Source organism: Oryctolagus cuniculus, chromosome 2, assembly GCF_964237555.1.
Source record: "Oryctolagus cuniculus chromosome 2, mOryCun1.1, whole genome shotgun sequence".
NCBI lineage: Eukaryota > Metazoa > Chordata > Mammalia > Lagomorpha > Leporidae > Oryctolagus > Oryctolagus cuniculus.
This window is the reverse complement of record NC_091433.1, coordinates 131,761,341-131,788,903: the sequence shown is the minus strand read 5'-3', so window position 1 is coordinate 131,788,903 and position 27,563 is coordinate 131,761,341. Positions and strand designations below refer to the sequence as shown.

The window sequence follows — 27,563 nt, the reverse complement described above, 5'->3', positions numbered from 1 at the left end:
AGCTTCAGATCAGCTCAGCTCTGGCTGTTGCAGCCATCTGGGGAGTGAACCAGCAGATGGAAGACCTCTCTCTCTCTCTCTCTCTCTCTCTCTCTCTGCCTCTCTCTGTTACTCTTTCAAATCAGTAAAATAAATCTTTAAAAAAAAAAAAAAAAGAAAAGAAAGCTGGGGCCAGTGCTGTGGAGTAATGGGCTAAGCCTCCGCCTGTGGTGCCTGCATCCCATATGGGTGCCGGTTCAAGTCCTGGCTGCTCCTCTTCCGATCTAGCTCTCTGCTATGGCCTGGGAAAGCAGCAGAAGATGGCCCAAGTGCTCGGGCCCCTGCACCCACATGGAAAACCCCAAAGAAGCTCCTTGCTCCTGGCTTCAGGTCAGCTCAGCTCCAGCCTCTGTGGCCATTTGGGGGAGTGAACCAGCAAATGGAAGACCTTTCTCTGTCTCTCCCTCTCTGTGTCTGTAACTCTACCTCTCAAATAAATAAATAAAATCTTTAAAAAAAAAAAAAAAGGAGAAGAAAGTTCTCAAAAAACAGAAGAATGATGGCATATATAAAGGACACAGGAACCAACTTGAAAGAGCTCTCAATGGCCAAAGCTAGAGCAATTTGGGCAATAAATTAAAAGGATTAGAGGCCAGTGCCACGGCTCACTAGGCTAATCCTCTGCCTTGCGGCGCCGGCACACCAGGTTCTAGTCCCGGTCAGGGTGCTGGATTCTGTCCCAGTTGCCCCTCTTCCAGGCCAGCTCTCTGCTGTGGCCAGGGAGTGCAGTGGAGGATGGCCCAGGTGCTTGGGCCCTGCACCCCATGGGAGACCAGGAGAAGTACCTGGCTCCTGCCATCGGATCAGCGCAGTGTGCCAGCCTCAGCATGCCAGCCGCGGCGGCCATTGGAGGGTGAACCAACGGCAAAGGAAGACCTTTCTCTCTGTCTCTCTCTCTCACTGTCCACTCTGCCTGTCAAAAAACAAACAAACAAACAAAGGATTAGAAACCAAAGTACAAAGTATATGTGCATGAGTCCATACAGATATAAGTAAATAACTTAATAAATAAATAAATGGAACCAAAGAAACAAATCTTCCTCAGAACAATCCCAAGTAATATACATAGGTACTCCCCCCTCCAGCAGGTGGAGCTTAATTCTTCCCTACTCCCAACTGACTGATGTATGTTGGCTTCATAATAATAACCTAACACAACACCCTTATTAATTCCAGTAACTTGCCTGGAGCTGCTGTGGGGTTTTCTGTGTATACAATCATATCATCTGTGAATAAAGTCACTTTTCTTTCTTTCCAATTCTACTTTTTTGTTTTCTTGCTTAATTACACTGGCAAGGACCTCCGGTTGTTGAACAGAAGTGGAGGTTTGGGGAATCCATGTCTCATTCCTGACCTGAAAGGAAAAGCTTTCAACGTTTCCAATGAAGACTTCTAAAATGAAGTGGTTACTCTCATGCACTTCCTGTCTGCCTCTCACCCACTTCCACGTGGAAGACAGGCAGATTTGCCTCCTATACTGTTTTTCTACTGCTGCTATAACAAATCACCACACACTGAGGGGCTTAAAACATCTTATGTTTTACTTACAGTTTTGGATGTCAAAAGTCAAACACGAAGGAAGACCTTTCTCTCTGTCTAACTCTGCCTGTCAAAAAAAAAAAAAAAAAAAGTCAAACACGGTCTCAGTGGAGTAAAATCCAGATATGTCAGAGCTCCCTTTCTTTCTAGAGGCTCTGAGGAAACGCACTTGCTTCTCGAGGCCTGGCACACGGCGAGCAACAGCAGGCTGAATTCTCACATCCTGTCCCTGGACACTGAACCTGCTTCCGCCTTTCATTTCTGCTCCTATGTGCCCCACACTGAGCCCATGAAGATAATTCAGGATAATTTCCCTGCCTTAAAGTCAACTACATTAGCAGCCTTCATTCCACTTTGCTACATAATTTAATTTAGTCACAGTGGCTGTAAGAACCCATGACTCCAGGACTTGGATGTCTTTGGGACCATTATTCTGCCTACCACACTTCCTCAACGTATTAAGTTAGGGTAGCCTTACTAGAGCCATTCAGAAAGCCTGGCATATATTCCTGGAATGTGTGAGATGAGGGCTTTGATGCTTTACATACAAATGAAAGTATAAGGCAAGAAGCCTGCCTTCGAACAGCAGAGAAGGGAAGAAAGGTAACATAGGGAATAGTATGCTTGTCTAGAGTTCGGTGAGGAAAAAGCCATCTGTTGATGGACCAGACATGGACTCTGTCCAGCAGGAAGATTCTCGATGGGCTGAGAGGGGCTGTGCCAATTAGGAGCAGCTGGAGGAGCTGCCGCTCAGGGAAGCAGGGCTGTGGCGAGGCAGTAGCCGGCAACCAGAAGAGGCACCACCTGTGCCCACGAGAGCTGCCAGGAGCGATCCCAGCAGTGCAGGTATGCTGAAGATACCCCGGAAGCACAACTAAGACAAGAAAATGGCACCTACAGTTGCAAATACCTGGCCTCAGTCATTCCAAACAAGGGAGTCCGGAGGAGACAAAGGCTGACCAAGCTCCACCTGCACCGTCTCAGCTGTCCAAGACCGAGCCTGGGCTGGGCGAGGGGAGAAAAGCTAACTCGATGGGAGTTCGCAGTTTTCTGATTATCTGACTGAGTCTTTCAGCGTATTATGTCATTGTAACAAGAAAGGCTATAATAGCCACCCAAAATCCAGTGAGGAGGAATGAGTCAGGAAATCAAGTTCAAGGGGAAGTGCTAAGAGATAACACAGGCCGGTGCCGCGGCTCACTAGGCTAATCCTCCACCTGCGGCGCCAGCACACTCAGTTCTAGTCCTGGTCGGGGCGCCGGATTCTGTCCCAGTTGCCCCTCTTCCAGGCCAGCTCTCTACTGTGGCCCGGGAGGGCAGTGGAGGATGGCCCAAGTGCTTGGGCCCTGCACCCCATGGGAGACCAGGAGAAGTACCTGGCTCCTGGCTTCGGATCAGCACAGTGTGCCGGCCGCAACACGCCAGCTGCAACGGCCACTGGGGGGTGAACCAACGGTAAAAGGAAGACCTTTCTCTCTCTCTCACTGTCACTGTCCACTCTGCCTGTCAAAAAAAAAAAAAAAAAAAGAGGCAACACAGTTGTGTTCTAAACAGCCTGGCTTGTTCAGTAGCTAACTTGAGTCCCCAGGCGTGAAGACCCGAGACCCAACAGGGGAGGAGAGTCCCAGCCTCTCTCATCACCCCAAGCCCCAGGCATTCTTCTCAGAACCACAAAAAAAACAAGCTACTATGGTGAACTGGCAATTATTACCTCGAACAGAGAAAAGGAAGAGAGTGAAAGTGAGTGTTGCTTCTGCCTTCATGGTGACGAAGACCAGAGGAGAATCCACAGGACCGAAACCATCCCCTTGACCACATGGAAGTCAGCACTGGTTCCTTAGCAAGGAGGAACTGAAAACGATGACAGCATAGCCCGAGGCACAGGTTTCTGGGTCATCCATCCACAGAGCTCTCAACCAGGGTCCCCTCGCCACCCCAGGGAGGTAATGGGATGTGAGCTGCTCTCCCATGTGGAGGTGTCACATTATGCACATGTGTAGTATATAATATGATCTCCCATGCATATGAGATAACTTGCACAACAAACGCTTGGTCTGTGACCATTTGGATCTTGCATGGTAACTGGAGTAAAGTTCCCAGTGCCCCGAGTAGGCAAAACCCACCAAGTGTCCAGTCCACTTTTTTGTGCTGCATGTGCTCCAACCATGCAACCCACACAGAAGAACAGGACTTCCAAAGACAAAATCCCACAATGACGCATCCAATATCACAACAGGACATTCTGTCCTCTACAAACTAAAATCATTACACCATAAATCATGCAATCGCGACATATGTCCATATGGTATGCATACCCAAAGGGCTGTGTGGTTCCCCCCAGTTTAAAAAGATTTCTTTCTCCAAACATTTCCACTCTGCTCTTTTTCAGAAAGTAGGTGAGACAACTCGCAGCTGCAGTGTTATGTTTTTGGTTTCCTTTCCCATCTCTTTAAGGTTGCAAACGTCTGAGGTTGGGTCAGTCTCCCTAACTGGGACCCTAAACCTTTGCTTGCCTCCCACTGCTCCCCAGAGATGTCCCTGCAGCTGCTGTTTGCACCCAGGCCCCTTATCGTGTGCATCTTCCTTCACATCCTATCAGGAACACCCCCACAGAAGTGCATGTGCCGTGTTGTCTCGTTCACCCACTCATGCATTCCAGCACTTGGCTATTAACACAGAAAAACTTCTCAGATTCCCTCTGAATGCCAAGCTCTACGCTACACGCTCAGGCTTCAGCTTGGAACAAAACCACCACGGGCCCTGCCCTGCAGCAGAGTCTAATTCTCTCTGGACAATTCTTGGCCTTCTTGCAGGTAAGAAAAATAAAGCACAGCCTCAATAATCCTAAAATAACAACAAAATTATAGTTTAAACTGGAATGAAACAAGACATCTGTCTGAACTACTGTTATTTAAAACACAATACAGAGATCACATGTTCTATGCTTTCATTTCCTACCAATACTTCTGTTTCTCACAAGGTAGCTGATGGACAACTAGTCAACCCTGCACAAACTGCATGTGTACACTGCCCCTCTTCTTTGAGGGAGGCAGGAGAGAACGAGAGCTGCATGTCTAGACCCTGCTCTAGTGGTTCTCGGCCTTAAGAGCACATCTGTGGAAATGCCAGCATCCATCACCAGGGACTGTGACCTAATCAGTGTTAGTTGGGCCTCGGGCATCAGTATTTTCTTTCTTTTTTTTAAAAACAAAAAAGATTTATTTATTTGAAAGGCAGAGTTGCAGAGAGACAGAAGGAGACATAGAGAGAGAGAGAGGTCTTCCATCTGCTGGCTCATTCTCCAAACGGCTGTAATGGCTAGAGCTGGGCCAGTCCAAAGCCAGGAGCCAGGAGCTTCATCCAGGTCTCCCATGCAGGTTCAAGGGCCCAAGCACTTGGGCCATCCCTGCTGCCTTCCCAAGCACATTAGCAGGGAGCTGCATGGGAAATGGAGCAGCCAGGATGGGATCGCTCAAACCTGTGCCCATATGGGATCCCGGCATTGCAGGCAGTGGCTTAACCTACCACGCCACAGCACCAGCCCCATCAGTATTTTCAGTAACTCTGCAGGTGAGTCCTTCATGCAGACAGGGTTGAAAACCATGATCCGGTGAAAACCATGTGTCTGCCACACACCAGACGGTTTGAGGTAGTCTCTGTCCCCTAAGACACTGCACGTGAAGTGAGATGATGTCATGTGGAAACCTGCAGCTCAGAGCCAAAAGGCAAGAATGGCTCCGTCTGGATGATGGCCCAACAAAAGTGCCCAGCCACACTTGCCCAGACTGAATGATCTTGAGCCTGGAAGGAAAAAGAGAAGCAAGCTATCTTGTGGACAGAAAAATAAACCCCCAGGCTCCACAGCTTCAACTGCTCTCAGGCACCAAGTATGTGGCGACGGGGGCTCAAAAACAGCAATTCACCACCCGCCAGTCACACACACAGCATAAAATCCATCCCCAGCTCTCAAGGACACACCCAGGGCCCGTCACCAGACACATTCAACCATTGTTTATCGTATGCCTTCTGCACGCCAGGCCCTGCATAGGTGGTGAGCAAACAGTGAGGCGCTTACAATAACTATCACACACGTGAGCACACCCCATGCCGTGTTGGGTGACATGCACGACAAATACTGGGAGCCATCAGAGCATGTGAAAGAGAAGCCAGCTTTGTCTCAGGGATTAGGAGAGGCTTCCCTGGAAAGTGACACTCGAGCTGCAATCAGAGGGAGAAGTGAGAGGAAATTCTCACGGCAGAGGAAAAAGCACTCCCGCAGGTGCAGACCTAGGGATATGTGCCCATTGGAAGAAAGCAGCGGGTCAGAGAGGCTGGGGTGAAAGGTGGCCCAGCAAAGGCTTTAAGGCCAGACCACCTGGCTTCAAATCTGGGTTGGCCCTTTCAAGAAAAACTCTGGGCAGCTCACCTCACATCTCTGTAAAGCAACTCTGCCTCATCTGTTAAATGGATTTGATGACATCTACCTCATTTGTTTTGAAAGGGATTCAGTGGGTTAATTACAAGCACAAGAATATAGTTAGCACTCATTAAGTGTTATTATTGTGATTGTTATTAACAGTAATGATAACCTTGGGGGTGGGAACACTCATCTACCTAGTAACATATTTACTGTATTGAACTGTTCCATTAGGAGTGCAATGCTGAATTGGCCCAGAATGGGAGCTATTTCTGTCCCACATCAATACTCCCTAGCTCCCAGGAGAGGAAGCACTCAGTAATCAGTGGCCCAGATGGCCCTTCTGTGGATGAAAGTTGGCCTCTCTGCCCAGCCTCTTCAAGGATTATGCAGTGGGGCCGCGGTCAGTGTCGTGTGTGGCGCCTACGCCCGGCCTCAGCAGCGTGTGCTTCCCCTCTCCCCCTGATGGCAGGTTGACTGCACTGGGCCCCTGCCATCGTAGAGAGGGCAGTGTCTTGGCCCCAATGACAAAGAAACTTATTTTGGATTTGGATTTGCCCTCATTGTTTGATGTGCTTCTGCCAGCAACACCAACCACAGTCACTTATTAAATGTGATGGCATCCTATATAGCATAGCCCTTTTTTAAAAAGATTTTATTTATTTATTTATTTATTTGAGAAGTAGAGTTACAGAGACAGAAAGAGAAGTCTTCTGTCCACTGGTTCACTCCCCAAATGGCCGCTATGGGGGGTGAACCAACGGAAGGAAGTCCTTTCTCTCTCCTCTCTCTCCTCTCTCTCTCTCTCTCACTGTCTAACTGCCTGTCAAAAAAAAAAAAAAAAAAAAAAAAAAAAAAAAAAAAAAAAAAAAAAACAGGGCTGTTCCCTCCTGAAAGATCACTGGGCCTGGTTACCAGGGAGTGCAGATAGGCAGCAGTCTCATGGTGACACGTAATGACAGTCCTCAGGAGAGCCACTGAATTGAGGGCTGAGACTGCCTCCAGGCTATCGTGAACACCTCATACCATGGAGAAGACAGAGGTCTCTAAAAAATTATCACAGATTTCACAGTGTCTCAGACTGGATCCTCCAAAAGCAGATACAGAGATGACCTGTACTTCACAGCGTGTTTCACAGGAACACTAGTCCAGAAATACGATCTTTCCTAGATTTCCAAGATTAAATAAGTTTGTGAAACATTCCATGCTGTATGCCTTTCTTGGAGACTCATGGGGACACAAGTGTCTTAACATTTCTGAGAAGTCCCATGTTAAAAAAAATCTTTTAGGGCCGGCGCTGTGGTGTAGCAGATAAAGCCACCACCTGCAGTGCTGGCATCCCATATGGGCACCACTTCGAGTTCCGGCTGTTCCACTTCTGATCCAGCTCTCTGCTATGGCCTGGGAAAGCAGCAGAAGATGGCCCAAGTCCTTGGGGCTCTGCACCTGCGTGGGAGACCCAGAAGAAGCTCCTGGGTCCTGGCTTCGGATCGGTGCAGCTCTGGCCGTTGCAGCCAACTGGGGAGTATACTAACGGATGGAGGACTCTCTCTCTGCCTCTCCTGTTCTCTCTGTGTGACTCTTTCAAATAAGAAATAAATATTTTTTTTAAAAAGACATCTGTTTAATGGCTCCATACTGGGATTTCAATTATCATTCCTCTTTAAACTCATCTAATGGATGATTCTTCTTACAATAGCTTGAACCCAAGAGAGACTGTAGTGCCCTCTGATTTCCAAGTTCCAGTCTGCTCTGCGAGACCTTGCCACTTCCCCAGCTGAGTCACACCAAGAGCCATCACCCCTTTCAAAGGAAGTCATGCCACCCATGGAGTATCAGCACCATTCTCTTGAGTAGTCACCACCTTCCCCATTCATTCCAGAAGCTTCCTTAGACACTCATAAAGTATTCAGTCTGGAGTCTGTTAGGGCCTCTCTATTCTGTTTCATTGATCTTCAAATTCTCTTATTATTACCAAATTAATTATTGCTTGATAAAACATCATAAATGTGGCATGTCTCCCTTCAATCCTTTGTACTTAAAAATTTCTTAGGCAATCTTAACATGTTCTTTCAAATTAACTTTTGGCAAGTCCTACCATGATGTTAATTGAAATTTTAGTAAAAGTGTAAGTGATACAAGCAGACTTGTCCTTAAAATAAATAGCCTACATCTACATGCACCTAACAGCTCTCTATTTCCTTTATGTCTGTTAGTGATTTCCATTTTTATTTGAAAGGCACAGAGGCAGAGAGAGAGGAACCGAGAGACAGAGATCTTCCATCTACTGGCTCACTCCCCAGTGCTCGCAACAGCAAAGCCAGGAGCCCAGAACTCCATCCAGGTCTCCACCATGGGTGACAGGGACCCAAGCATGAGAGCCATCATCTGTTCCCTTCCAGGGCACCCGCTAGCAAAAACCTGGCTCAGATGTATAGTATCTGGGACTTGGACCAGGCACTCTGATTTGGGATGTGAGCATCTGCATCCCAAGCAGTGACCTAATCACTAGGCCAAATGCCCACCTCTCCCATGCCCCCTTTTTAAGAGAAGATTAAGTTATTCATAGATGATGTGATTTTTACCTATGAAATTTATACAAAATCATCTGGAAGAGTTACTTAAATTGGTAAGTATTCAATGATTGGGGCCAGTGCTGTGGTGCAGTGGGTTAAAACTGCAGCCTAAAGCGCCAGCATTCCATATGGGCACCGGTTCGAGTCCCGGCTGTTCCACTTCTGATCCAGCTCTCTGCCATGGCCTGGGATAGCAACAGAAGATGGCCCAAGTCCGTGGACCACTGTGCCCCCATGGAAGACCTGGAAGAAGCTCCTGGCTCCTGGCTTCAGATCAGCTCAGCTCTGGCCACTGCAGCCATCTGGGGAGTGAACCAATGGATGGAAGACCTCTCTCTCTGACTCAACCTCTCTCTGTAACTCTGTCTTTCAAATAAATAAATCTAAAAAAAAAAGAGAGAATTCAATGAATTCAATGATCATACAGACAAAAACAGTCCACCTCAAAAACTTTGCTGTATACCAACAATAACTCATTAGAGAATATGGATATGCAGAGAAATTGGGGGATTGTGACATTTAGGAATAGAATTAACAAGGCTCAGTGGTGGTCTGGTGCAGACAAAGCTGGGTGGGAGCACCGATGAGCTGCCGTTCTGTGGGAGAGGGGCGTGATGAATCACACAGCCCCATGTCAATTCTGGGCCAAATGTTTGCCTCCAGACGTCGCATCTCAAGGGTCTCGGCATTCCCAGTTTCAGCACTGCTGCCATGGTCTTGGCCACTTTGTTCTTCTCAGCTTGGTTGGGTGGAAGTGGGTTCAGCTGGCTCGTCAGCTCCTACCTCACCATCAGTTCCTGAAATCTGTCTGTAGCATTCTTTATGGCTATCTCCCCTCACTCTTGTCCGGCAGTTTTGATAAAGTCCGAGGAAAGATCATCTGCTAGAGTTGCACTGGGGAACTGAGAGAGTGAAGATTCACAGGGATAGTAAAGGAGAATAAAAGAGGGAGCTGCACAAAGACAAGGACATGCGCAGCCACTCACAGCACTCCTGTGACGTTCAAAATGTCAGGGGCACCAATTACTGAGCCACAACCGATCAGAATTACAGACTTTACAGGGTTAAAGACAAAACATAATCCAGACATCTTAAAAGACTCCTCTGTCATATGACATAGAAAAGGATTAAACACTTTCATCAAGTCTCTAAGGGGCAGGAGAGCAAAAGTGGTATTTTCAATATGTATGTATGTATGTATGTATTTGAAAAGCAGAGCATCAGGGGAGAGCCAGAAACCCCATCCAGGTCTCCCACATGAGTGGGAGGACTCCAAGTACTTGGGCCACCTTCTGCTGCCTTCTAGGTGTGTTAGCAAGGAGTTGGATTGGAAGTGGAATAGCCAGGACTCAAACCAGCACTCTAACAGAGGATGCCAGTGTTGCAAGCAGCAGCTTGCCCCACTTTGCCACAACACTGGCCCTGAAAGTGATATTCTTTGTGAATATTCCCAAAATACCTCTTTGTCAGAACTCCTTGAAATAAATCTGCTTTCCAATAGCTTTATGGGAAGGATTTTTTTCTCTTTATGTTTCTAAGATCATTTTACTGGGCACCATTCTCCATCTTAAGCCTATTCTCAAGGTTACGTCTATTAGTCCAGGAGAAAAGTCCAGAAAATTTTCAATATGGAAAATTCAATGGTGGAAGAAAATTTGAAATAAATAGCATGTGCAATGACACACTCATCCATGTTTCACACTGGCCCTCACGGTAGATGGCAAATCTGATTGGTAGTACCTGCCAATTACAACCATGTAAGTATTCTCTACATGGCCCATTTCAGGTCAACACGATTTCACTGAACACAGAATTGAGAAGAGAGGCACACAATAGGCTCTTGAGAAATTATAAGGTCCAGCACTACTGCATCACTGAGGGACGAGTAATTGTTCCTCCTACAGCTCCAATCTATACAGTTGTGTGGTTCTTGCCCAGCCTGGCTCTCCAGGAAGGAGAAGACAACTGGCTATAGGTTGAGACAGAAGTTACAGGTACTAGGAGTATGACACTATGAAAATGATATCATGGAGGCGAGCATTTAGCCTAGTAATCAAGATGCCAATTAAGACACCTGTATCCCCACATCCGAGTATCTGGGTGCAGCACTCAGCTCTGGCTCCTGACTCCTGCTTCATGCTGATGTGCACCCTGGGAGGAGCAGGTGATGCTTCAAGTAGCTGAGTTCCTAACACCCATGTACAGTGACCGTGTAGGAGACCAGAATTGAGTTCCCAGCTCCTGGCTCAGCCTGACCCAGTCCTGGCCGTTGCAGCCACTGGAGAGAGAACCAGGAGATGGGCGCTGTCACTCACTCTTCCTCCATCCCTCCCTCTGTGTGTGGGTCTGGGTTGTGTTTGTCTGTCTTTAGAATAATTTTTAACGGCCACCAGGGAGACCCAGAGAAGGGCGATGAGGCAAATGCCCCGCACGACATGAAGGAACGAGCTCCCCAGGCTCTTGGGGATCTCCATTCTGAGAACTTTTCCATTTCCGCCACTTTCCACTAGTGACGTGCTACTGCTTGCTGTGCGTTCTGTCTGTACACCTACACCTCAGAATGAACTGTTCCTCTTCCCTGCCCCGTCATCACCACCACAGTTCCCTGATGTGGCCAAGGCTCCTTTTCCTGACTGTGGCTGTGGTCATCTTCTCAGGAGCAGGTGACTTGGCAGAGAAATCCCCTGGTTCCTGGGTGCTTTCCTGGGAGCAAGAACCACCAGGACCACATGGGCCCTGGGTTTGGCCACCAGAGACAGAGGGAGGACAGTTACATGTCTACGAGGACAAGAACTCAAGGACATTTCCTGGGTGATTTGAGATGAGTGATGGGACTTTTAAAACATAAATCTGGGGCTGGCGCTGTAGTATAGCAGGTAAAGCTACTGCCTGCAGTGCCAGCATCCCATATGGCCACTGGTTCAAGTCCCAGGTGTTCCACATCCAATCCAGCTCTCTGCTGTGGCCTGGGAAAGCAGTAGAAGATGGCCCAAGTCCTTCGGCTCCTGCACCCACGTAGGAGACCTAGAAGAAGCTCCTGGCTCCTGGCTTCAGATTGGTGCAGCTCTGGCCACTGCGGCCATTTGAGGAGTGAACCAGTGGATGGAAGACCTCTCTCTCACTCTCCCTCTCACTGACTTTCTTTATATGTAGAAAGATGCCAGGCCAGTTTCTACCTCAGGTCTGTGGCACTTGCAGAAGTGTGTGTGTGCAACTATACACATAGACATACGTCATTTTCTTGCTGAACCACTTGGAAGTAAATTGCCCTATTTCAGCATTATTTGATATTTCATCATTTATCTCCTAAAAACGACAGCCTCCTCTATAATCATAACACCCAAGGGATTTAACATGAATATCAAAACTGCTTGCTAAAGTCTAAAAATCCCTCCTAGCTGGCTTTATTTCCTGATTCCAGGATCCAATCAAAGGTCATACTTTGCATTTTGTTGTTGGGGTTCTTTAAATTTTTTAAAAATATTGATGTATTTATGTGAAAGAATTAGAGGGGCCAGTGCTGTGGTGCAGCAGGTTAACACCCTGGCCTGAAGCGCCAGCATCCCGTATGGGCGCTGGTTCTAGTCCCAGCTGCTCTACTTCTGATCCAGCTCTCTGCCATGGCCTGGGAAAGCAGTAGAAGATGGCCCAAGTCCTTGGGCCCTGCATCCATATGGGAAACCCGGAGGAAGCTCCTGGCTCCCGGCTTCGGATCAGCGAAGCTCCGGCCATTGTGGCCAACTAGGGAGTGAACCAGCGGATGGAAGATCTCTCTCTCTCTCTCTCTGTCTCTCTCTCTCTGCCTTTCCTCTCTCTGTGTATAACTCTGACTTTCAAATAAATAAATAAATCTTTGAAAAAAAAAGAAAGAAAGAAAGAGTGAGATAGAGAGAGAGGGAGATGCAGAGAGAGAGAGATCCTCCATCTGTTGGTTCATTCCACAAATGGTCGCATCAGCCAGGGCTGGTCCAGGCTAAAGCCAGAAGTCAGGAGCTTCATCCGGGTCTCCCACGTGGGTGGCAGGGGCCCAAGCAGTTGAGTCATTTTGCTTTCCCAGGTGCATCAACAGGGAGCTGGATGGGAAGTGGGGCAGCGGAGACACCAACTAGCACCCAAGGGATGCCAGTATCAGAAACACTGCACCACAACACTGGGCCCTGATTGTTGGGGTTGTTTAGTTTCCTTTAACCTGGAACACTCTCACCACCACCACTATCACCACTATCACCACTATCACCACACACACACACACACACACACGCCCCCTTCTTTTCTCTCTCCTGACATATCAGAGAGTTCTGCCAATTTCCACACAGTCCCCTCCATTCCGGATTTGTCTGATGGTTTCTTCATGATTATATCCAAGTTGTGGTTTTCCTTTCAAACAAGCTGTTAGTGTGACTTGACAGCCCCTGTGGTCAGGGTATGGTGAGAGAAATGTAAAAGCTGCCAGAACCAAAATGGAGTCACTTACGTCAATTCTAACCAAAACATAAGAAAAAAAAATACAGGAGGTTAGGAAGGAAGGGTTCTTATCTAAGAACATGATTGCCTGCCAGTAACTATCACAAAAGACTCTGCCAAAACCACAAGTTTACACAGAAGCCAGCACGATGTTATGCAAAAAGTACTTCCTGTAGGAGTTTTGCCCAGCAAACACCTGTTGAACCTCAGACCAACATCACCTTAGTCATTCATCATCGCAGACAGAGATCATTGTTTCAAAACAACTGATGTAATCCTCCCTTGTGTCTTTAAAAACTTCCCTGGCCTCAACCTCTTTGAATTGATTAGCCCATAGTTTACATGGCATACGTGTTCCACTGCACTGCTCAGCTATTCCCAAATAAATGTCATTATTCTGTAGAGAATTCCCAATTGTTCTGGGCTAGCAATACTGAACACACTCTCAAGGAAGGAGCCCAGCAGGTGTGCACCAACTGCTGCCCAGCCCGGCCTCCAGGTGTCTCCCCGGCCTCCATAGTCCTGATACTGCTGTGTCCAGAGCCCTCCCCTGCTGGAACACTTGTAGAGAATTTTCTAGACCAACAAGTGCACCAGAGCTCTTGGGACTAAGTGTTTGTTAAATTCAGATCGCAATGCCTGAACCACTGAGACAGGTATTGGAAAACACAAAAACTGGGAAGTCATTCTGTGCAGAAGTCCCTGTCTCCAGAGACCCTGACCAAGACCCAGAAGAAGCTTCACAAGGCAGGGAGCCTGTTTTCTGCCTGCATCACCCATCAAGTTTATCTCCCTGAGGGATCCCCACGTTTCACCTTCACCTGTGACCCAACTGCCCCTGACCATGGGGAGAAGCGATGTGTGTCCTGGGGCGCCTTGAGAACAGGGGCTTGAAGCAAATCCACCGAGATGCCCCAAGACACCCCAGGGCTGTCTTCCAAGTCACCCAGCAATTTGGCTGGGCCCAATTCAAAGCTAAAATGGCCAAAGGAAGATTTCTGCTTCTGGCCAAGACTAAGTAATGGAAACCATGTGTTCTCACCCACCTGGGACAACAACACATGACATATAGGAAACAATGGTTTTCAAGACAGCGGACATCGGGCAATGATGAGTGGGGATCCCTGAGATACAGGAAGCAGTGAGGTGAGCCCTGTGACCAGCCTGGATTATTGCCTGAGAAGTCTCCAGGTCTCAGCACAGGAAGGAAGAAACTGCAGAACCAGGCATATTCCCTGAGTTAAGACAGAGCTAGGGGCCAGCACTGTGGCGTAGTGGGTAAAGCCGCTGCCTATAGTGCCAGCATCCCATATGGGCACCAGTTTGAGTCCTGGCTGCTCCACTTCCAACCCAGCTCTCTGCTATTGGCCTTGGAAAAGCAGTGGAAGATGGCCCAAGTCCTTGGGGCCCTGCACCCACATGGGAGACCTGGAAGAAGCTCCTGGCTCCTGGCTCCTGGCTTTGGATCTGCACAGCTTCAGCTGTTGTGGCCATCTGGGGAGCGAACCAGCACATGGAAGACCTCTCTCTCTCTCTCTCTGCCTCTCCCTCTTTCTCTGTGTGTGTGTGACTCTGACTTTCAAATAAATAAATAAATCTTTAAAAAAAAAAAAAAAAGAGCTGAGTCCAGTGAGCCCAAGGCATCCAGGGGAGTAGGTCAGAGCATCAGAGAGGAGGGAGATGCCGAGGGGCCCCCTCAAGCGTCCGGCAAAGCACTGATGAGCACGAATGCATGAGGAAGACCACCAAGGCCAGGGAGAGAACCATGCAAAGGGATTAGGAGGAACAGCAGCTGGCACTCACATGAAGCCTGCAGCAGAGCCTGTTTCCATCAGCCGGACTGGGAAATGCATAACCCACAAGGCACCGGGCATAGCACTCAGTTCTAGAGGTAAGCAGTTCTCTGCACACGCCTCCCAACTCACAGAAAGCTCGATCTGAAGGCACAAAACTACCACCAAACAGCTACACTGCACCACAGGATGAAGTAAAGGAGATTTCTAAGTATGCAAAAACATCCAGCACCCAGAAAGGAAAATTTCATCATGTCTAGCATTTAAATAAAGATTGCCAGGCATGCAAAGAGGCAGGAAAAAAGATCCATCATGAGAAGAATAATCAATCCATTGAAACCAACTAGGAGTGGCACAGAACTGTCAGAGGCAGTGCCTGGGATCAAGTCTTACCTTTACTTCTGAAAGGCTGAGTGACAGCCTTCTGTCTGCTGGCTCACTCCCTATGTGGCCGCAATGGCAGGGCTGGGCCGGGGCAAAGCCAGGATCCTGGAACTCCATTGGCAGGGCCCCAACCACTTGGGCCATCTGCTGCTGCTTTCCCAGGTGCATTAGCTGAAGCTGGAGAGGAAACAGAGCAGCTAGGACTCAAACTGGCACTCCAAGTGGGATGCCAGTGCCACAACACCAGTCCCAACAAATAAGCTTTAAAAAAAGAAGTTTTTAAAAACATTCTTACCTATTTGGAGTTCTGTTGACTCCCCAAGTGCCCAGAACAATGTCCAACATTCAAACAGACATCTGCTGAAGGAGTACACAGCCTTAAAGGCGGACCACAAGAGGTCAGACCTTGGCTCCCCTATTTCTTGGCTTTATGACGTCAGGGTAAGTCCCCTGCAAAGCAAGGTTAGTGATCAGCAGTCACTGCCCCATAGAGTCATGAGGATTCACTCTGGAACCCATAACACTGACAAGCAGCATGGATCACAATAAACACCCAGTAAATGTTTTAAAAATGAAGGAAACTAGTTATGGTGTCCTGGCCACCTGTCTTGCCTTTTGTTCTGGAAGAATTTTTGTACTTCACAGTTCTCTACTTTCCTAAAATTAGGCTACACAGGCCTTATGAGGGATGTGTGAGGCTGCCAAAAAGGGGGGCTTTTGAGGTGCAGAAAGCATGCACCTCCATCCAAAATGACACAGTTTGGGAGAATGGCTGAATTCAAAAGCCATGGGCAGGGAGGTGAGGAGGCAGGCAAGGAGTGCAGGTGGACCTCTGTCCTCCGTGCTCTGCTGCCATCATCCCCGGTGATGCACGCAAGCCAGAACAGCTGCCTCACAGGAAAACAGGGTCTCCCGGCTCCGGGGCTCCTGAGTCTGGAGAGGAAGCGGGGCACACCTCTGCTCCAGGGTGGGGGATCTGGGCTGGCCCCCAGGGAGGAAGAGCCCAAATGAGACTTCTGTACTGAGCCAGGTCAGTTCAGGTCCTCCATGAAGCAGATGCCAAGACAGGGTTAAGCACACAGCGGACAGATGGGGGAGACGCCTCTGAGGGGAAATCCAGAGGGAACTGGAGGAGGCTGGGGGAGCCTGACCCCAGTTGAAGGAGAAGGGGCGGAAGCTGCAATGCTATGCTGCTATTGGTACAGGGAGGGCTAGGCCAGGCCAGTAGGGAGTCCTCGAGTCAAAGCCGCCCACTCCAGGAGCCTTGTGTCTCCCAGGTGTCCTCTTAGTGTCCTGCTTTAACGTCCCCAGCATGCTCTGTCATGGCCTCAGCACCAAGGAGGGGACAGACATCAGACTCGGCAGCTGGACTTCAGCCCGTGCACTCCCTGCAGGGGGAGGTCCCACACGTGCAAAGAGCGGAGGCTGAAGACGGGAAGTGGGCAGAAGGGCTCTTGCAGAAACCGTGCGAGGCACCTGCCTCTCTGAAAGTGGCTGGAACTGCTCTCCATTGCGCTGCCCTGGGCCTTCTCGAAGCCTCCCTGTAAGCACAGCTCTGCTCCCTCCTTCGTCTCCTGCCTCCGGTCCTCCAACTCCTTCCTCTTCACCCACCTGTCTCTGCCTGCTCAAGATCCCTCCTCCTCCTGCTCGGAGACCCCACTGTTCCTGCTGTGTTCCTGCAGCACACAACCCAGTGGGAAAGGAAAAAGAAGGTGGCCACTCCAGAAAGGACCAATGGGTCACCTCACCCAGCCTGTGGCCCAGACACAGCCCATCCTAACAGGGAGCCCCCACAAGCAGGTGCCACAGGCAGGAGGTGGCAACAGCACCAGGACATGAACCCAGGCACTCTGATAGGGTTGCAGCACTCCAAACAGCATCCTAACCACTGCACCAAATGCCCACCGCTGTCACCTGCCTTTTAAAATGAAGCGTGAGTTGGGGCTGCATTGTGGAACAGCAGATTAAGCCACCACTTATGCCAGCATCCCATATCGGCATGCCAGCTCAAGCCCCCATGGCTCTACTTCCCATCCAGCTCCCTGAGAAGGTAGCCAATGATGGCCCAAAGTTTGGACCCCTGCCTCCTATGTGGGAGACCTGGAGGGAGTACCTGCTCCTGGCTTTGGCCTGGCCCAAACCTGGCCATTGTGGTCATTTGGGGAGTGAATCATGGGATGGAAGAGCTCTCTCTCTCTCTCTTTTTTTTTTTTTTTTTTGACAGGCAGAGTTAGACAGTGAGAGAGAGAGAGAGACAGAGAGAAAGGTCTTCCTTTCCATTGGTTCACCCCCTAAATGGCCGCTGCAGCCAGCGCCTGCGCCGCTCCGAAGCCAGGAGCCAGGTGCTTCCTCCTGGTCTCCCATGCGGGTGCAGGCACCCAAGCACGTGGGCCATCCTCCACTGCCTTCCCGGGCCACAGCAGAGAGCTGGACTGGAAGAGGAGCAATTAGGACAGAACCTGGTACCCCAACCAGGACTAGAACCCTGGGTGCCGGCGCCACAGGCGGAGGATTAGCCAAGTGAACCGCAGCGCCGGCCCACCTTTTCCTCTCTTTCTCTCTCTCCTCTGCCTCTCAAATAAATAAATCTTTAAATTGGAGGGTAAAGACCATAACATGGCCGGCGCCGCAGCTCAATAGGCTAATCCTCCGCCTTGCAACACTGGCACACCGGGTTCTAGTCCCAGTCGGGGCGCCAGATTCTGTCCCGGTTGCCCCTCTTCCAGGCCAGCTCTCTGCTGTGGCCCGGGAGTGCAGTGGAGGATGGCCCAAGTGCTTGGGCCCTGCACCCATGGGAGACCAGGAGAAGTACCTGGCTCCTGCCATCGGATCAGCGTGGTGTGCCGGCCGCAGCGCGCCGGCTGCGGCGGCCATTGGAGGGTGAACCAATGGCAAAGGAAGACCTTTCTCTCTGTCTCTCTCTCTCACTGTCCACTCTGTCAAAAAAAAAAAAAAAAAAAAAGACCATAACATAAACATGGTTTTGATTCAAGTGCCAATCAACCACAACTGCATTTAAGGAATGTTAGGACATTTCTGGAGGCCCCCATCCCAGCAAAGCAGGAGGGAGTGGGGCAGAGGCCAGTGTCCAGGCAAGACAAGTGATCTGGACAGGTGGAGCTCCAGGTCAGGCCGCAGTCACGTGGGGCACTGGGTGCAGAGAGCAGGAGACAGGGTATGTCACCCCAGCTCACCTCACTCCTCCAGACTGCCCTCTCCTCACTCCCACACCCTCCCCCTATACCAGTCTCCAGAGGCCAGGACAGGAGGTCACACATGTAAGAGCTCTGGCTTCAAGGTCACTGCCAGGTCTCTAGTCCATTACTCTTGGAGAATACCAAAACCAGTTCCAGTAACCTAAACCCGACCATGTCACTCCCCTGCTTTAATCATTGCCTTCGCTTTCCTCCCCTGCAGGGTAACATCTACAGAGGAGACCTCAGATGCCCAGAATGACCTGACAGCTGAGGGCACCCGTCTGAAGCCAGCCCTGCACCAGCGCAGTTGAAGACAACTGGCACTTTAATCAGAGCCATCAACAAATGCACATTTGATGTTCCTCAGGATCCATTTTTTTTAATTTATTTCTTTTAAAAATTATATTTATTGGGGCCAGCACTGTGGCATAGTAGGTTAGTCCTCTGCCTGCAGAGCTGGCATCCCATGTGGGCACTGATTCAAGTCCTGGTTGCTCCACTTCTGATCCAGTTCTCTGCTATGGCCTGGGAAAGCAATAGAAGATGGCCCAAGTCCTTGGACCCCTGCACCTGCACGGGAGACCCAGAAGAATCTCCTGGCTCCTGGCTTCAGATCAGCACAGCTCCAGCTTTGGCAGATATCTGGGGAATGGACCAGCAAATGGAAGATATCTCTCTCTCTCTCTCTCTCTAATTTCACCTTTCAAATAAATAAATAAATCTTAAAAAAAAATAATAACAAATCACGCCTTGAAAGGCCTGGGAGAATGGCTGGTCCTGCTAACACAGTACAGTGTGTCATCAAGAAGATCCGTATACAGGCTTGACTACCAGGCTGCAGGTGGGCTGCGTCCAGTCCGAACCTTGTCCCCAGACTGTGTGCGGCCCACTGGCCCTCCCCACACAGGTGCACCCCCAGCCCCCTGCCCTTGTGTTGGTTTCTGGGGAGCACTCTGCACAGAGCGTACCCGTGAGCCCTGCCTTGGCACCACCCAGGCGGATGCTTGCTGTTTCCCCTCCCTGGCTCACGCCAAGTTCACGTCAGGTCATCTTTCTCTCATGGTGCTTTGAAACATCTGACTGCTCATCAGGATTTTGTAGGGTTCACTTCTCGTCAACCAACAGGAAGCGAGGAATCCAGTTCCTGAAATTCCTGCAGCTGCACTGCTTCAACAAAAACCATGCTCTCTCCATCAGTGACGCAAACACGCCATTACCTCTGCCAGGGCCCAGAAAGACCCGCTGTTCCTGGTTTTCCCACCAGGGTGAGCCCACTGCCCCTTGGATCTTTGAAGACTAGATGAGTTATAACAGAATCCTGGCCTTAGAGAGACCCTAGGCCCCCACAAATGCTGCTAGGAAAATGAGTTCTCCTCTCTTTCACTCCCATGAAGCCCCAGGAAAGAGATGAAGTTGTTGGTTCTTGGAACAGAGTGACAGGCGATGGTGTCATGGGAGACAGACAACTTCCAGCCTTGGCCCCAAAAAGCCGACAGAGAGAGTCTGGGTCTTCAGGATGCAGCTGGAGTGGAGGTGGCCTTGCTCCCGCCGGCTGCTGACAGTTAAAGACCCTGCACCCTCTAGAGAGGTATGGGTGGACTCAAAAGACATTGAAGAGGTAGCATCCAGTGAGTTAGGCTGCGGAAGTGGAGTCTGCACCCTCTAAAAACGCAGGGCTGTCTGCTCCGAGGTGACTCCTGCGCACCGGAGCCAGGAGGAGGAGGGGCTCCACATTTCCCCTACTCCAACCAAGGCTGTTTTTGCCAAGGTCACGGTGAAACAACCAAATCCAAACAGAACTTTCCATCTCTGACCTTTTTTCTTTAAGATTTATTTTTTTATTTATTTGAAAGAGAGAGGTAGAGACAGAGAGAGAGGTCTTCCATCCGCTGGTTCACTCCCTAGATGGCCGCAATGGCCAGAGCTACACTGATCTGAAGCCAGGAGCCAGGAGATTCTTCTGGGACTTGGGCCATCTTCTACTGCTTTCCCAGGCCATAGCAGAGAGCTGGATCAGAAGAGGAGCAGCAGGGACTAGAACTAGCGCCCATATGGGATGCTGGCACTTCAGGCCAGGGCTTTAACCCACTACACCATAGTGCCAGTCCCTCCATCTCTGACATTTTACCTTCCACCCCTTGAAACGCCCTGCGCCCCTGGAAGTGGGTGGCCCCACAGGCTCCCAGTCTCCCCCCATCTCCCCAGCTGCTCAGAAACCTTCCTGACTTCCTCCCCTCCTTCTCTCCCCAGATGCCAGTCTTCTGCAGAGGTCTCTTCTGACCATCCTCTATGCTCTCCCGGGGGTGGGCTCCTTCCTCCCCTCCCCCCCCAAGTCCACTGACACCTGTGGGGAGCAACTCGGACTAGACTAAGTTACTGGAATTAAGACTTATTCTATGCATCTGCTCTCCCACAATATGGCGCTGAGAAGGGAGAAACAGCTTCTACACAGCTGCCTCCAGTTCAACCAATAAACTGTAGGACCTACTCCTGATTGGAGGAGAGCAGCGTACTCGGCGTGTGGGTAGCAGAGTTGGGATTGGTGGAAGAGGACTATAAAGGAAGAGAGAGACACCATGCACGAGGAACATCTATCTGAAGGAACATCTGTGCAGCCCCCGAGAGAGCCGGCCGGTGGTGTGCCGCTCCCCCGCGGAAGTGGGGAAGGTGGCAGGGGGAACCGCCCTTCCACGGAGGTGGAAGGGACGGTAGCCAACCCGGGAAGAACCAGCAGCAAACCCGGGGAGGGCCGAGCAGACAAAAGAACAGCGCAGGGTCCTGTGTCGTTCCCCCACGAAGACGGGGAGCGACAGACACCTACGTCTGGGATCCAGTGACTCTGGTGATCTTCCCTTGAGTGTCACACAGATGCTTCAAGAATAAAACATCACAACCGGAAGCAAACCTCACCGTCTGTCCACCACAGCTCCCATCCCCATCAAGGCCACCGGGTCTGACCTGGGCTGGTGTCCCAGACTTGAGTGTCCTCGGTGATTCCTGTGCTAGTGTTCCAAAGTGCTGATACAAATGACTAAAACCGGGGGTTAGAGAAACAGAAATTTCCCCTGGCGTAGTTCAGAAGGTCTGAGTTGGAAAGCAAGATGCAAGCAAAACCACACTCCCTGCCCCTCCCAGTCCTGGCGATTCCTGGCCTAGGGCTGCGTGACCCCAGCCTCCACGTCCATTTTCACAGGCCTTCGCTGTCTCTGTGTCCTGGTGTCACATATGAACACTCCCAGAGGATGGCCCAAGTTCTTGGGCCCTGTACCCGCATGGGAGACCAGGAGAAGCACCTAGCTCCCAGCTTTGGATCAGCGCAGTACGCCGGCCGCAGCGTGCCAGTCACGGCAGACATTGGAAGGTGAACCAACGGCAAAAGGAAGACCTTTCTCTCTCTCTCTCACTGTCCACTCTGTCTGTCAAACACACACACACTCCCAGAATCTTGTCTTCAGCTTCACCTTAACTGCATCAGCAAAGACCCTGTTCCAAGTAAGGTTGCATCCTGAGATTTAGGGGAATGTGGCTCCCTGTAAGTACTCCACTTCCCCTGCAGTCTAACTCACTAGATGTTACCTCTTCAATGTCTTTTGAGTCCACCCATACCTCTCAATCCACATGGTCACGCCACCACCTCCAGGACCACGGCCCCAGGTCTCCAGGCCCCCAGTCTTGCCTTCTACCCAGTGCCTTCCAAAGCAGACCAAACCCTGTAGCATACCTCACAACCTTCCCCACACACACTCACAGCACCCTTGGGAGAAGGGCTTGGCTCCTCAACCAGTACACCACGGACCCCCAGGGTCTCTGGAAATTGCCCTGCCCTCCTCCCGGGCCTGACCCCACCCCCTTTCTCATGTTCTGAGCCCACCCGGACCAATGCACTCACCTTGCAGTGCCCATGGACTCTGACCAATAATGCTCCACTCAACTATCTGCGGCAATAATTCATTGATGTTTTGGATAACTAACATAAACCAGAAGCACCACAGGCCCGACAAGGTAGCTAAAATGCATACTCCCAAGCCCTCACCTTACTGCCACCCTTCTCCCCCTCTGCAACTCTTCCAAGTGTCAAGTCAGATACGGATACTTTAGTCAGATATCCCTGACCCCCAAACCAGCTTAGGTTCCCCTTGGGGTGCTCCCAGCTCCCCAGGCCACGTCTTCCGTAGCAGCTGTGTCTTCCTTGAGAGCAGGCGCTGGGTCATGTGCACCACGCAGCCCCTGCACTTAGCACCTGGCATCTGAGAGCAGTGAGTGCCGAGGGCGACCAGAGTGGGTCAGAGATGCCTCAGCACATGACCAGCACGAACACGTAGGCCCTCCTCAACAGCAGCATGAGGTGGTCAGATAGCAGCAGTCCCATTTTTCAGATGTAGAAACTGAGACCCAAAGAAATAAGGTAATTTGTTCAAAGTTGTGAAGCAATTAAGGGGCAAACCTGGTATGACAACATAGGCAGCCTAGCTCCAGGGTCCACTCTGACCCATAATGCTCCACTCAACCATTTGTGGAAATAAGTAATTGATGTTTTGGTTAGCAAAGGCAAACTAGAGGCACCACAGGCCTGACAAGTTAGCTAACATTTCCTGAGTTTGTCCAGGAAATGTAGACCTGGGGTCGCTATGAACCCCAGAAAAGGTTATGGGGCCAGGAGACCCACCAGGCCCTAAAGGTGCAGTAGTGCCAGGAGGGAGCCAGAGAAGAAGAGAGCTCTCCTCCCTTGCTGGTCTGTCCAGAAGTCCCCACCACAAGAGACAGCCAGGCAGGGGAGGCACAAGGGGAAGCACCCAGCACTGTGCATGACTTTCTGTGAAATCCAAATTGAGATTCAAACCTCAATCTGATCAGACTTCTGGATCTAGCAGCCAGATGAAGGAAGTACAGAGTAACATGGTAGATAACCCAGAGTGTGGGCATTTCTAGGTCAGAGGCTCTGGTTTTCACACAGAGGAAGGTGCACCATTCCAGACTGTCAAAGCTTTGACCTTGTGACAAATAAATACAATGTATTTGACCTTGTGACAAATAAATACAATGTATGACATTTGGTTGGAAGCTGACTGAAACAGGCTGCCTGTAAAGAGACACATATGAGACAAAAGAGAAGGTGTGAATAATTACTATCTGTTTGGTGGTATGAAGAATTGATATTCAGCCAGCGCCGGGGCTCACAAGGCTAATCCTCCACCTGTGGCGCTGGCATACCGGGTTCTAGTCCCAGTCAAGGCACCGGATTCTGTCTCGGTTGCCCCTCTTCCAGGCCAACTCTCTGCTATGGCCCAGGAGTGCAGTGGAGGATGGCCCAAGTGCTTGGGCCCTGCACCCCATGGGAGACCAGGAGAAGCACCTGGCTCCTGCCATCGGATCAGCATGGTGCGCCAGCCACAGCGGCCATTGGAGGGTGAACCAAGGGAAAAGGAAGATCTTTCTCTCTGTCTCTCTCTCACTGTCCACTCTGCCTGTCAAAAAAATAAAAAAAAAAAAAGAATTGATACTCAACTGCAGCTATGGTTAATGTGTCTTTTAGAAGAGTTCTTATTTCTCAGAGATCCTTACTCAAGTATTTACAGAAAATAAAGTAACTGGAGTGAGAACTATAGGGATGCAGATAAAATAAGAAGAGTCAATTGTTCAGTCTGGATAATGGGTACATGCAAGATCACTGCAGTCGTCTATTTGCTTAAGATGCTAGATGGTTTCTTTGGAAGTTTTTAGAATTTTCTGCTTCTCCTGGATATTCTTACATTACTCCATACGTAGGAGTGAGTTTTCCCTTTCTGTCCTGTTTGCTATGCTGTGAACCTTTTCAATTTGAGGGTGTTCACCCTTCTAACATTTCAAGACATTTAGGTCTATAATCTCTCCGAAGATATACTCTTCTGCACATTGAATTTTCTCTTTTCCTGTGACTGCTGTTATCTGCATCCTGGCACTGGCACTTCCATCCACCATACTCCTATCTAAATGTCCTACTTTGTTATCTTTGCTTCCTTCTGGGGCACTTCTTGTGGATCTGCCAACTCACCATTTCTTTATCAACTGCATCCATTCTACCTGCTACCCATTCACACCTGTTGTGGCCTCTATTTTAACTGCTGTCCATATTCAGAACCTCTATTTGGTTCCTTTTTTACAATTCATTATTCCCTTGTCTCCCTACACGTATTTATCAAATTCATCCTGAAGTACTGGTCCATCTACTCAGACATCAGGGGACGTAGATGGTCTCGTTTGTCATGATGAGATAGTTGGCCTCAGCTGTTCAGGTGAGCTTACATTAACTGAAGAATTCTCATCACTCCATCCAATAGTGAGTGTGGGGGAAGGACCAAGAATCAAACCCCAGTCCTTTCAGCTCTGTGAGCACAAAGAGAAGGAAGGGGGTGAACTCAAGGGATTAGAGCCAGAACCACAGGTAATCAATCACACCTGCTTTCCATCATCCCACAAGGCAACTTCAACTTCAAGTCAAGCTTTCAACTTCAGGGCCCTGGCAAAGCCTTATAGAGTCCTCTCTGGAGAGTGACCCATCAGCCCTGGTGTGTGGGAGAGTCGCAACAGGGTAACACATGAGGCCAGTGTGTTCCCAATCATTTTCCCCTGTTAACTCACCCCCAGGGGGACTGTGTTCTGTTCTGATAGTGCTCGGTGGATACCTGCACAGTCCTTCCAGGCCATTCTCACAGAGCAACTGGCTGAGGCAGGACAAATCAGAATGAAGATCATAGCCTTCCCAAAGTGAGAAGGCCACTGCTACCTCTTTGCAGCTTTCTGGGATCAGGGCTGTTCAGAGGTGGAGTGTGAGGGTCTCAGCTCTCCATCTGGGTGAGCTGGCCTCCAGCCTTCACACAGGCATGGAACCATCTCCAGACCAGGGTGGGGGTGGGGGGAGGGTGCAGCCACTTGTGGGAAGAGGGAGGCATCTGTGGGTGTGCTGCCTCTGTTTGCCCATGGAGGGGACACCCTGGAAAGCTCCACAAGGGACTTAACAGCACTGAGGGCCTCCCAAGGCCACTTAGGTGACTGCAGACTGCAATAGGGAATTTAAGCTCTTATGCTGTTTTTTAATCTCTGAATTTTTAAACGATGGGATTTTTAAAAAGTTAACAGAAGTTTCAGATCATCAGGTCCCAACCTGAGACTCATTAATATCCTAATGCTGCGATACGCCTGAGCCATTTTTCACAGCCCATCAGAATGCCAATTCTTTCATTAAGCCTTCTCTGGACCCCATAGCAAGATGAGGCTCTCTCTCTCCTGTGAACTCTCAGCAGTTTGGGGGGTGCCAGCTCCAGGCCCTGGTCACCTCCTACCACATGGTCTACTTCTCTGCATATCTGCCACGTCTCCCCAACTCAAGCACTCCTCTGGCCTTGAGGAATCATCTACATGGTGCCACAAGGGACCCCCGTATCCCATATGAGTTACTGGGGCATCCCCCCCACTATTGTCACACCAACAACCACACACTGGCCCACGGGAATGCCACCTGCTCACCACAGTCCTCGTCAAAGGACCACCACATCCTGGGCCAGGGACTTGACCATAACCCCATGTTCAGATAGACTCACAAACCAGTGGCCAGGGCCAGTGCCTCCAATTTCTGCACGCACAAAAAACAAAGCCACAGAAACCAACAGCTCAAAGGGGCCAGGTTTAGGGTCACATCCTAGTCCACCCAGGCTGCTGTGGAGCGGCTTACAAACGACAGACATTTATTTCTCCCGGTTCTGGGGGAAGTGCCAGCACTCTGTGTCAGGTGAGGACCTGCCTCCTAGGCAGCTGGCCACCTCCTCCCAACGTCTACACATGGCGCTGGCAGGTGGAAGGAGCCTCTTTCGTAAAGGACTCAGCCCTATGACCTCATCACCTCCCAAGCCCCATCTCCAAAAACCATCACACTAGTCACCAGGTTTCAACGTATGAATGGGGGGGGGGGGATGTGACGTAATAAGCCCAGGCCTCTTACCTCCGTCTGTGGCTGTTTCCCTGCACAAGAGCCCTCTGCCCGGGGTACCCTACCAGGGACAGCAAGCCGGGCTAGAATGGCCCGCCGTCCTCCTGAGCACGCGCGAGCCCCCCAACCCCCGGCCGCGACGTTTCCAGTTTCCACAACGTCGCCTTGCATCCGCTCAGCTAAAGCCAATGGTGGACCTGTGAAGCAGGCAAACGCGGTGAGGAAGAACGAGCGCTCTGTGGCCTCAAAGCGCCTCATCGCCAGCAGCTGCCGAGATGCGCGACTGGAAGCTGGAGAGAGACCCAGGTGCAGCCTGGAATGCCCTTGCCCAGCCTCCCCAGAGTCGCCCAAGCCTTGCGCGGGGCTCTGCGCCCACAGTTATTCGTGTGTGCGTCACCCGTGGCATTTGTGCCCACGTCGGTCTCCCCTGCGGACACTCACAGCGGCTCCCAGCCCCTGGGAGTGGGACAGTGGGGTCACACCGTTGTTCACCGCAGCATCCTATACCCCCAGGGCGCCAGAGGGATTTCAGCAGCGAAGCAAGGAGGCGCCGGGGGCTCGCGACCTGGGGCTGGGGGGAGAGGGGAGGTGGCGGGGAGGAGGCCCTAGTGTCTGCTCCCTTCCTGCCGGCTCCAGATAGACAGGGATTAGGGAGCGTGGGCTCCAGTGCCAGGCAGACACAGGCGTGACCAGACAAGCTAGACGCGGGACCCGCTCCCCGGTCCCCACCAGGATTAGAGATCCTCCCCGCCCCCTCCTCCGCCTGCTGGGGGCGAAATGGGGGAAGCAAGCAGGGCAGCTGAGTCGGCCCGCGTCCCAGGGCGCCTGCGCAGGGACGCGAGCGCCACCGGCAGAGGGCAGCACGAGGCTGCATCTCAGGAGCCCGCGGGCGAGGCGGCGCGGCCGGGCCCGGCCCGGGAGCGCGCGAGCGGAGGGGGCTCAGCTGCTGGCCGCTGCGGCATAGGCGGGGCGCTGGGCGCGCGTGCAGGCGCTCGGTTTACACCGCAGGCCGCCCGCTACGGTTAAGGGGACGGGCCCTGCCCGCCGTGCGCTGTGTGACTTCGGGCGAAAAACCTAACCCGTCTGAGCCTCAGGGCGCCCGTGTACTGAGTGGAGAGACAGGGTCCACCTTGCAGGGTCGTTAGAAGGACACACGCACTACAGGTGCTTGCTACATGCACCTTTCTGATT

The 27,563-nt window shown here is 50.7% G+C and overlaps 1 protein-coding gene across 2 annotated transcripts in view; it reads right to left on the bottom strand.

Annotated features, from left to right (window-relative positions):
• Positions 1-27,563, bottom strand: part of CD207 (CD207 molecule) — a 62,004-nt gene that overhangs the window by 13,848 nt on the left and 20,593 nt on the right. For both annotated transcript variants that reach the window (XR_011386545.1, XM_070069009.1), the window contains exons 2-6: positions 15,508-15,662; positions 15,222-15,389; positions 1,588-1,645; positions 1,220-1,393; positions 825-948 (exon numbers count right to left, since the gene is read on the bottom strand). The gene's annotated coding sequence lies outside the window, so the exon portion shown is untranslated. The remainder of the gene's footprint in view (positions 1-824; positions 949-1,219; positions 1,394-1,587; positions 1,646-15,221; positions 15,390-15,507; positions 15,663-27,563) is intronic.